This window comes from Cotesia glomerata, linkage group LG6, assembly GCF_020080835.1.
Source record: "Cotesia glomerata isolate CgM1 linkage group LG6, MPM_Cglom_v2.3, whole genome shotgun sequence".
NCBI lineage: Eukaryota > Metazoa > Arthropoda > Insecta > Hymenoptera > Braconidae > Cotesia > Cotesia glomerata.
The window spans coordinates 13,790,897-13,802,469 of record NC_058163.1 but is presented as its reverse complement, the minus strand read 5'-3'; the positions used below and the strand labels follow the sequence as shown (position 1 = coordinate 13,802,469).

The 11,573-nt window shown below is 43.9% G+C and overlaps 1 long non-coding RNA gene across 1 annotated transcript; it reads left to right on the top strand.

Annotated features, from left to right (window-relative positions):
- The first annotated feature begins 9,868 nt into the window (after window positions 1-9,868).
- On the top strand, window positions 9,869-11,336 carry LOC123266838. Its single transcript, XR_006509871.1, has 4 exons — window positions 9,869-10,321; window positions 10,402-10,589; window positions 10,667-10,978; window positions 11,099-11,336. It is a non-coding gene; the product is annotated as an uncharacterized LOC123266838 (long non-coding RNA).
- Window positions 11,337-11,573: the final 237 nt, after the last annotated feature.

The following is an 11,573-nucleotide window of genomic DNA, read 5'->3' as shown; positions in this document are numbered from 1 at the left end:
GATGACAGCCTTGGTGGTGCTGTCAGATTCCCAAGGCTGGGTATTCAGGTATCTGTATGGCTCTGCTATTATTACTAAGTCTAACTCTAGTTCTCTTGCTGTTTGCATAAGCAGATCATGTGCAGCTTCGCAATGGTTTAGGTTTAGCTGCAATATCTTCATGTCTGTTTGTTTGTTATCTTCTGGAGTGCCTCTTTAAATACTGGGCACCTGGATGCGCCGGCATGATGAGCCGAGTTCTCCGCACTTTGATCCGCGCATAATACACATTTCGCTGGGTTTTTGCATCCAGCAATCTTGTGTCCCTCTTGTCCGCACCTAATACATAGCTTAGACCGATCCACATTGCTCTTGCACTGGGATCCAAGATGTCCAAAGTGCCAGCACTTGAAACATTGGATTGGTCTCCTCGTAGCTCTGATTCGGCAGTTGGCCCAGCCGATCCGGACTTTACCGCTTCCTGTAAATATCTTCCACGCTGCAGCTGCTGGTAGTGTCACAACAGCTGTCTGAGTACCTCTGTAGGCCTTATGAATCTTAATTGTCCCTAGTGGTATCTCGCAGGTTTCTCCGATTTCCGTTTGCAAGGCAGCCTGAATATCCTCCTTGGTTGTGGTACCGTCAAGATCTCGGATTTCGACGTCTTCCTGTGGCCCTTTGCAGATTACCTTCGCGTCTTCTTGGAGGATGTCCGCGATGGTCTTCTGTAAGGCTTGGCCTCGGTCAGCGCTCTTCCTCGAAAGCGTAATCAGCAAGCTCCCGGTCCTAGTTCTTTGGATCTTATCCACTATAGTACGGACCTGTTCGTCAGGGACGTCCTGCTTTATTCGCTTCAGAATTTCAGCATACTTTGCCGTCTCTGCGGGGCGGATGATCAGTGCGTCCGGCCTGATCCGTTTGCGCGGTTCTTTCCGATTAGGCTCTGGCCTGGACTCCTTCGGCGGTTGCTTCTGGAGCTTTTCTACTGCTTGCTCTCTCTTGAACTTCCTTGTCCTGGACTTTTTGCCATTCATTCACCTCCTTTTTTCCGCCGTTCTGTGTTACCGCGTTTTTCGGGGGACTTGGTTTAAGGTCCTTCTTCTTCTTAGTACGGCTGGTCATTGAGTCTGGGAAATTTCGTTCTTTCGTTTTTCCGGGCCTGATATCAGTTCCAGTTTCCTCTTCGTCTTCAACAACTGACTCGACGTCACCCTCGCCACCTGTGTCCATCTCCTCGACAGACGTGTCGGCTTTTGCTGGTGAAACCGCTGTCACACTCGTCTTCATCACGATATTACCGTGTTGTTGTTGGATCTCCTGCCATTCTTGGTCCAGTTTTTTGAACCTTCTCAGGGCACTGCAGATGATCGTCGACTTCGACTTGATCTCCTTGTGGACATTTTGCTTGGTTTGGAGAAAGTCCTGCAGTCCACTGACTAGCTTCTCCAGATGTGCCAGCGCATCTGTCCTCTTCATCTTTGCACTAAGTAGCAGTGCGTCTTGCTGGGCATGAGGCCCGGTTTCACTCTTGTTTGTTTCCTGTGCATTACTCATACTTTTTAATTTACCAGCGCATCGTACGGAGTGGAGCGGGTTGCCATAACTAGGAACGGGTGTACCCTCGGAGATAGTACTCCTACCCCAGTTCCCTGAGGCCTAGCTGACACTTAGCCAGTCCCGGAACATACGGACGGACTAGACTCGCTCGGAGCGGTGAAGATTCCGATCTCTAACACTCACTGCGTACTTCCTGATCAAGGCCCGAAGTGGCTGGCTCCTGATCCATTGCTGCAACTTACACCTCGGTAGAGCAAGCTCACATCAGCCGTGGCCTGCATCGTCGGAAACTACGATACAGGTTCCGGTCACTCCCAGTGGGTCACAGCAGAGAACGATCGTCTTGTTAGGTCAGTTAGTGCGACCAACCCATTAAAGGGGAGTTTTGTCCACGGGAGCGTATTTTGTTTGGTTATTTTGCTTGGCTCCTACCCGCTGTACCTCATCAACTAAGAGATTAAGTGTCATCCAAGGACAGCGAGCGTTCTCCCATCCGCTCGGGGAGACGCGCCCGGTGGCAGTATCTCTTCTGCCCCGAGTGTGTATGTGTGTGTGTGTGTGTGTGTAAACCTCTCGTAACTCAGATTTCCTGTAAGTTGGAACCGATTCGGACCAGTAGATTTCGAGAAATTTCAAAAAAAGTCTCAAAAAAAGTTTTTTTTTTTTTTTTAATTTTCTCGAATATCTCCGAATTGGCTGAACCGATCATCTTCAAAAACTGATCAGCTCTTAACCTTGAAATCCCGCATCGATCGCCACATAGAGCGTCAGAATCGGTTGATGCGTTCGTGAGATATCGTTGTCGAAAAAAATCGAAAAAAGTGTTTTTTTGTAATAATTCCGAAATTTTTCATCAAATCAATTTTTTGTTCAAAATCATTTACAGAGCTCAAAAAACAACATCGATCGCCGCCTACTGCGTGTAAATCGGTTGATTTATTAAAAAGTTACAGCAGTTTGAAAATTAGAAAAATCGTGTTTCATAAAATTATGATAAGACATTTGAGCTCGAAGAGTTCAAAAGCATAGCAAAGCTATCTCTCCAAGCTTGGAGAGCTCAAAATAATACATAAATTGTATTTTTGAGCTCGAAGAGCTCAAAAACGTCATAAGTGCAATTTTAAGCGCCTAGGTATGGAATTAGCGGGAAGTTGCTTGGATGGCCTTCAGGTTCAACCGTTTTTCTAATTTTTAACTTCCCGCTAAGAAAATCGAAGATTTTCAAAAATTGGGAAATTATTGTTTTTACCCCGTTTTACGAAAATCGAGTTTTCATCGAATCTCGAAGTTTCGAGGTCCTAGGAAGCTTCCCTGACTATTCCCGCGATGGTGTCTGTATGTCTGTATGTATGTATGTATGTATATATGTATGTATGTGTGAGTGTGTGTGTGTTTTTTTTTTTTTTTTTTTAAGGGGGGGGGGAATCCTTTTGGCCTGGATATGTGGCGACTCGACGCAGTGTCATACTAAAACTCGATGCTAGCACCCCTACCCACTAAACCTTAAACTAAGCCTACCACTGCTGATGCTTTTGTACTCACGTGTTCGACTTGCTGCTTAAAGTTGAGTTGGGCATCAAGCATCACTCCCAGATATCGGATATATGGTTGTGATGTGATTTCTTGTTCTCCGACTTTCAGCTTTATGGTCTCTATCACTTTTTTGCTGGTAATAAGCACAGCTTCAGTCTTCTGTTTAGCCAGTTGTAGATTCATTGAGTCCATCCACCGGTTAACTTTCTCAAAGGTGATACCGAACATGTGGTTTATCTCATCTAGGTGTTTAGCAACGATTACGACAGCTACATCATCTTCATATGCAACAAGCTTGACACTTCTTGGAAGAGTCAGTCTCAGCAGGCCATCATACATGACATTCCACAGAAGTGGAGCCAGAACGGAACCCTGGGGTACACCTTCGGCAATATCATACTCTTTTGGACCATTCTTCGTGTCGTATCTAAGAAAATTGAAAATTTTCAAAAATCGGGAAGTTATTGGTTTTACCCCGTTTTTCGAAAATCGAGTTTTCATCGGATCTCGACGTTTTGAGGTCTTAGGAAGCTTTCCTGACTATTTTCACGATGATGTCCGTACGTCTGTGTGTATGTGTTTTTTTTTTTTTTTTTAACTTAGGGGGGTAATCCCTTTTACAGATTCCAGGCATAGCTGTTCGGCCTGGATATGTGGCGACTCGACGCAGCGTCATACTACAACTCGACGCTAACGCCCTTACCCACTAAACCCTAAACCCCTTTTCTTCTTTCTTCTAATCCCTCATGGAAACCGCCGTCAGGCATTACTTCGTGAGGGGAGGATCCAGCTACCGCTATTCCTTCTGGTGGCTAAGGTGTTATTTTTCTTTCCTTCTAGTTTCTGTCATTTGCCCTTTTTCTTTCAATGGAACGCAGCTCTGTAAGCACTTCGGTGGTAAAGGTGCTTGTGGCGTTCCAGGCAACTTCGGATGACAGCATTTCTTCTACTATTGACTCTGGTGTGATTTTTTTCTTCAGGATCTTCTCTAACTCATCACGCTGTGGGTTAAAACGAGGGCACTCAAAGAAAACGTGCTCCGCATTTTCAGCAACTCTTGGGCAAGACGGACACTGTGGGGAATTATCGTGCTTAAAGCGATGAAGGTACTCCCGGAAACAGCCGTGTCCTGACAACATCTAGGTCAGATAGTAGTTGGCCTCGCCGTGATTCCGGTTAAGCCAAACGTCAATCCTTGGTATGTCGATGGGTCCATCTTCCCTTCTCCGCAGCATCCCATAGTTATTGCCATCTTGCTATACTATGTTGTCGCTCTTCAGTTCTCAGTTCTTCAGCGCTCAGTGTAGATGACCTCTTTCGGTGGTATAGGTTCCGTCTTTCCTCAGCTAGGACTTTAAGAGGCAGAGTTCCAGAAATGACGCACACTGCCTCCTCGGATATTGTGCGGAAGGCGCTTGCAACTCTCAGTGCACTTAATCGGTAGACCGGTCCGGCTTTCCTCCATGATTCTTGGGTCTCCAGCGCATCTGCCCGAACGGATATTCCATATGTGAGCACTGATGTGACTACTGACGACAGCAATAGTCTCCTGCTCTGCTTCGGGCCTCCAACATTCGGGCATCAGTCTTGATAAACTAGTTACCACCGCTGATGTTTTAGCACTTACGTGTTCGACCTGTTGCTTAAAGTTCAGTTGGGCATCCAGCGTCACCCCCAGATATCGGATAAATGCTCCTGCTCACCGACATTCAGCTTGATGTTTTATCGAAAGCCAGATTGATCTCTTCCAAGTGTTTTGCGACAATCACTACCGCTACATCATCGGCATATGCAACAAGTTTCACCTCCGATGGTAATGAAACTCTCAGGAGACCATCATACATGATGTTCCGCAGCAAAGGACCCAAAACCGAGCCCTGTGGCACTCCTCCGGTTATTTCGTACTCCCTTAGACCGTTTTTCGTGTCATATTTGAGGACTCTGTCTGTAAAGTAGTTTGCTACTATTCTGCTCAGGTATCCTGGCACTTCTTTATCTTCGAGAGCTCGCATGATGCAGTCCCAGTTAACGGAATTGAAGGCATTTTTGATGTCCAATGCAGCCACCAAACAATAATTCTTTCTGCCACGTTCCCATCTTATTCCAGCGATTGCCTCCTTAGCTGTATCGACCACCAGGTTGATCGCATCCAGCGTTAATCGTCCTTTCCGGAAACCATACTGGCCTTCTGCTAGGAGTGGATCAACAGCTGCTTCTATTCGTTGGTGCATTATACGCTCTAATATCTTACCCGCTGTATCCAGCATGCAGAGTGGTCGGTAGGATGATCGCTCGTCCGGTGGCTTCTTTCCTTTAGGAAGAAGTACAAGTCTTTGCTGTTTCCATCTTCTAGGAAAAATTCCTTCTTAGAGGCACGAATCGTAGGTATCTAAGAATAGATTTGGCGCTGCTTTAATAGCTGTTTTTAATGCAATATTCGGGATTCCATCCAATCCCGGCGCCTTATTATTCCCTACTCGGTTGCACGCCTCCATCAGTTCCTCTTCTGTGACAGGTGGAATGTCTTCTCGATTTACTGGCAATGAAGAATAGCCGTACTTACTTTGTTGAGGAAACAGCGTAGAAACTATTCTTTCCAGGAGCTGTGGACACGTATGTGATGGCATTGGCTGGCGCTTCAGGTGGGTCATGACCACCCTATACGGTCTGCCCCATGGATCCTTTTCTACCTCATCGACGAGTTCCTTCCAACAGCGTCTTTTGCTATCTTTGATGGCCTTGTTCAGTTCTCGACGGGCCTTTTTGTATTCTGCGACCAGCTCCGCAGAGTTAGGTTGTCGGTGGCCACGCTGTGATAATCTTCTCTTTTTGTGACAGGCTGTGCGAAGGGCGTTAATCTGATCATTCCACCAGTGCACCGATGGTATTTTATTGATGCCACGCTTACGGGGCATGCAGGTGTCGCACGCCTGGGCAATTCTCGTCATTAAGTCCTTCGTCTTCTCGACAGTATTTCCTGTGATGATGGTCGAGTCACTGTCTAAGGCTACTACCAAAGCTTCTGAGTCAAAGTCTTTCACTTTCCATCCAGCTGCATTAGTTTGTCTAGTTGCTCTTTGAGGGCTCCGGCCAGTCGATATTTCCCAAAGTATTGCATTGTGGTCGCTGGCGGTGTAGGTGTTTAAGACTTCCCAAGAATAGTTTCCTTTCAATAAGCTGCTGCTGACGAATGTGAGGTCTATTATCGAACTAGCCTCTCGCTTGGTATATGTTAGTGTCTCACCGATGTTGAGAAGGACCACGTCCAGTGAGGCCATTGCTTCACGTAGTGCCTTGCCTCGCGCATTAGTCTGCTTGCTGCCCCAGTCTACCGCCCAGGAATTGAAGTCCCCTGCTATAGCTACTGGGTAGTATTGTTTTGCGTCTTCGGTCAGTCGATCCAGGAAGTCAGTAAAGTCGGCAATGGAAGGGCTAGGTGGTGCATAGCAACTATAAAAACGGATGTCGTTAATAGACGCTGCTACAAAGCCGATGCTATCATTGCTCACTATGCTCTGGAAGGGAAGTTTGCCACAAGACCAGATGACAGCCTTGGTGGTGCTGTCAGTTTCCCAAGGTTGGTTATTCAGGTGTCTGTATGGCTCTGCTATTATTACTAAATCAAGCTCTAATTCACGCACGGTCTGCACGAGCAGGTCATGCACGGCCTCACAGTGATTGAGGTTAAGCTGTAATATCCTCATGTTTGCTTGCTTGTCATTCTCTGGAGTGCCTCTTTGTATGCCGGGCACCTGTATGTGCCGGTGTGATGGGCAGCGTTCTCTGCGCTCTTATTTTCCGCGTATAATACACATTTCGCTGGGTTTTTACAGTCCGCATCTTGTGTCCTTCTTGGACGCATCTGATGCATAGCTTAGATCGATCTGTCTTGCTTCTGCACTGGGATCCGTGGTGCCCGAAATGCCAGCATTTGTAACATTGGGTAGGTTTCCTCGTGGCTCTAATTCGGCAGTTGACCCAGCCAATTTGGATTTTACCGCTTCCTTCTAATATCTTCTGAGCTGCTGCAGCTGGTAGTGTCACGACAGCGGTTTGGGTACCTCTGTAGGCTTTGTGGATCTTGATTGTCTCTGGTGGTATTTCGCAGAGCTCCTTGGTTACCGTATGCAGGGTAGCCTGAATATCCTTCTTTGTTGTGGTGTCATCTAGGTCTCGGATCTCGATGTCTTCTTGTGGCCGTTTGCAGATCACTTTGGCCTCCTTCTTAAGAATGTTTGCGATGGTCTGTTGCAGGCCTTGGCCTTTGTCCACGCTCTTCCGCGAAATCATAATCAGCAAGTCCCCGCTTCTGGTCTTGTTAATCTTGTCCACCGTTGTGCGAACCTGCTCATCAGGGACGTCCTTCTTCACGCGACGCAGAATCTCGGCTTACTTTGCTTTCTCGGCCGGGCGGATGATCAGTGCGTCAGGTCTGATCCATTTGAGCGGTTGTTTGCGCTTAGTCTCCGGCCTGGGCTTCTTTGAAGGCTCCTTTGGAAGCTGTTTTTTGGCTAGCCTCCGTTTCTCTTTCCTTGTGTGGACATCTTTCCAATCAGTCGCGTCTTTTTTTTCGGCGTTCTGCTTCATCACGTTTTTCGGAGGACTTGGTTTCAAGTCCTTTCTCTTCGTCAATCGCCCATCTATTCCATCTGGGGAGTTTCGGTTCTTCCTCTTGTTAGACTTGTTGGAGGTATGAACTTCGTCTTTAGCATCAGATTCACCGTCACCATCGCCTCCAGTGTCCATTGATTCTTCGATCTCCACACTAAGTTGACTGCTCTTCTCCGGCGTAAGACGAGGAGTGAGTCGTCGAGGTGACTGCCATTCTTCGTCCAGTTTTTTAAACCTTCGAAGGGCGTTAACTACCCCGGTTGCCTTGGCCTTTACCTCTTTATCGATATTGACCTTTGATTGGACAAACTCATGCAGTTCGCTGGTCAGCTTTTCGAGGCGTTCCAGCGCTTGCGTCCGCTTCATCTCAGCGCTTACTGTAATCGCTGCTTCTTGGGCGTGAGGCTCACTAATACTCCTGTCCTTTTCTTGTTTTTTCGTTTCTTCCATGATTTTGAGTGATACTCCAAAGCAAAAGGTCGTCTCCGAACGCGATGCCTCCGGAAGTGGAGGGGTGATCACTCTTACAGCTACCTCCATTACTATAAGAGCTTTCAGTCATTGAAGCGGAAAATCTCAACCGCTTCAACCCTGCACCTGCTTCCTTCATCGGCTTCCTCTTGCTCCCGTGGGCGCGGCACGTAGATGCCGGGAGTTACCACGTACACCGCGCTATAAGGATCATTTCGCACATCTCTTTCGAGCAACGTCACCGTATCCGCTTGCGTACGTGACCCTAGGTCAGATGGTATGACCAACCCTTCCTGCCGAAAGGGGAGTTTTCGTTTTTTACCAGGAAAGCTATTTTATTTCGCTCTTACCCTCTGCTCCGAAGAACAGCGAGATTTCTCCGACCCACAAGGATACACGGACGGTGGCTGTTACTCTTCAGCTCTGATGGCTGATTTGGTCCGCGAGGGCTATTTTATTTTGCCCCAATCCACCGATCTTACGACCGGTTAGGACCCCCCCTATCCGCCACCTGGGGACGCGCCCGGTGGGAGTTTGGCTTCTTCCGAAGGGTGTGTGTGTGCGTGTGTGTGTGTGTGTGCGTGTGTGTGTGTGGTTGTGTGTGTGCGTGCGTGCGTGTGTGTGTGTGTGTGTGTGTGTGTGTGTGTGTGTGTGTGTGTGTGTGTGTATGTGGATGTATGTAAACCTCTTATAACTTTTGAACGGCTCGACCGATTTGATCGCGGTTGGTGCAATTCGAAAGGGCTTGACCAAACTTAGATTTAATATATACTTTGGAACAATTCGGACCGGTAGATTTTGAGAAATCGCAAAAAAACTACAAAAAAAATTTTTTTTTAAAGTGGTTTTTTTTTTAATAACTTTTAAACGGCTTTACTGATCAATTTAAAAAACTAATTAGCTCTTAACATAAAAAAACCACGTCGATCGCCACCAGTCCGGTCAAAATCGGTTGATTCGTTCGTGAGTTATCGTTGACGAAAGAAAACCGAAAAAAGTGTTATTTTGGAATTACTCCGAAGTTTTTCACTCCGTCAATATAAACTTTAAGATTTTTCATGAAGCTTAAAAAACTACGTCGAATGCTACTAACCGCGTGAAAATTGGTTCATTCATTCAAAAGTTATTGCGATTTGAAAATTAAAAAAATAGTGTTTTATCAACTTTCTATCAAACTTTTGAGCTCGAAGAGTTCAAAAGCATACAAAAGCTATTTTTTCGAGCTTGGAGAGCTCAAAATAATACACAAATTGTATTTATGAGCTCGAAGAGCTCTAAAACCTCATAAGTGCAATTTCAAGCGTTTAGGTATAGAATTGGCGGGAAGTTGCAGGGATGGCCTTCAGGGTCAACCGTTTCCTAATTTTTTTTTTTCTAATTTTCTAATACTTTTTGTTTATGTTTTAAAATTGATCATTATTAATCTCAATTTTCAAAATTATAGTAGATCACAATCGTCTTATCGTTATCAAATGACCGATAAAAAAGAAAACTTTTCGACTTTATCAGTAATACAACTATTTTTCTACTCGGTGTAGTTGTCGATCAAGTAATTTAATTTTTTGATACTTGTGAAAATTGATATTGGTGTTTCTCAGTGGATTGTTTTTTTTTTTGGATTTTTAGTTTCATCAAATACTGGTAGTTACTTAATAATTTTGTGTTTATATCTTATTATTTTATGATAAGAGTTATTCTTTAACCATAGATTATTTAAGTTGTGTTGTTGGTCATAATCCAACTGAAGACTTTGTCGGGCGTAAACTTCCTTCTGTACAAGAGGCTATGTCGGTATACCTCCATTACAAACCAAATTTCAAATTACAACGAATGGAGAGTCTTTCAATTACCATTGATAATGTTTGAGAAAAGTGGTCACAAGCGGAAATCCCAAAGTGTGGAAAAGATTATGCAGTCAATAAACTTTCTAACTTCTTAGGCCAAGTGAAAAATTCACAAAAAAGTTCCAAGTGTAGACGATCAAAGACTCAGAAGCAGAAGGAGTCAAATTTTGGTCAAAAATTGAAAAATTTATTCGACATTGCTAAATTTATTAACGACGATCAAAAGTTATTCCTGGCCGGTCAAAGATCAAAAAGTCGATTTGGATTAATTGACAATATTTTAAAATCAAAAGAAATCCATGAAGATATGATTGTTAATTGTGGTGGTAGGTTTATTACATTTTTTAAAGCTGTTTTAATTTAAAATATTTAATAGTTTGATATGAATTAATATTTTCATTTTTAGATGTAGGTGAGGTTGAAAGTAATTTGTTATTAGCCGCTCAAAAATCTGGAATAGTTTAATCTGACTTATCAGCAACTACGTCTAGTCAAACGTCGAACCCAGTAACTGATTTTAAAATTCCGATTAGGCAACCAAAGAAAATGAATATCATTACACCCGAATTCGCTGGAGCACTCGATCAAGGAAAAGTTAGTAATAGAAACGCTCTTTCTATATTAGCTGCTGCGTATAAGAGTTTGGGAATTGATATTTCTGTCAATCTTAGTTATAGTACACTTCATCGTGAGCGTGTTAAATTCAGAACAAACATCGCAGAAGATTTAAAAAAAAAGAATTCCGTACAGAAGACCGTTTTGTTGTGCATTGGGACGGTTAAGTTGTATGCGATATTTCTGACAATAAATCTTTTGATCGTATTGCTATTCTTCTATACGTTGCTGGAGTTGATCAGCTTCTTGCAGTTCCAAAAGCTGAAAGTGGGATATCACATCAACAGGCTTCTGCTGTTATTTCTACTTTGAACCTATGGAACGTTGCTCTGTACGTAAAAGTGATGTGTTTCGACACGCCAATACTGGTAAAGTTTATTCAATAGATAAATTACTTTAAAATTTTCATATTGAATCTTATTTGATCATTTAAATTGTTTTTTCACTTGTTGGTATTCACAAATGTACACGTGCCTTGATTGAAAAAGAGTTAAACCGGAAGTTAATGTGGCTCCCATGCTGCCATCACATAATGGAAATTATTTTGCGGGGAGTTTTTGAAGTATATTGGAATACGATATCTGGTCCTAATATATCGATATTTGGTCGTTTTAAAAACTCTTGGGACAAACTTGATCAGTCAAAATATAAAAGTGGAATGGACGATGAAACTGCGCAAACATCTTAACCAATGAACGTGATGAAATTGTCACATTTATTAACGATTATTTATAGGTAAAAATTGTTTACTTGACTCTATTGGTATGCTCAAAACTATTCATTCTAACATAATTTATTAACGTTTTTTCTTAGATATCTCAACCCCGGGACGATTATTGAGAATTGTTACTACTATCACTAGCTTTTCTTGATAGCTGGTCAGCAGAAACATTTATTTTTAAGCGTCCTGATGCCATGCATCATACGCGATGGATGTCGAAAGCGATCTACAGCTTAAAAATT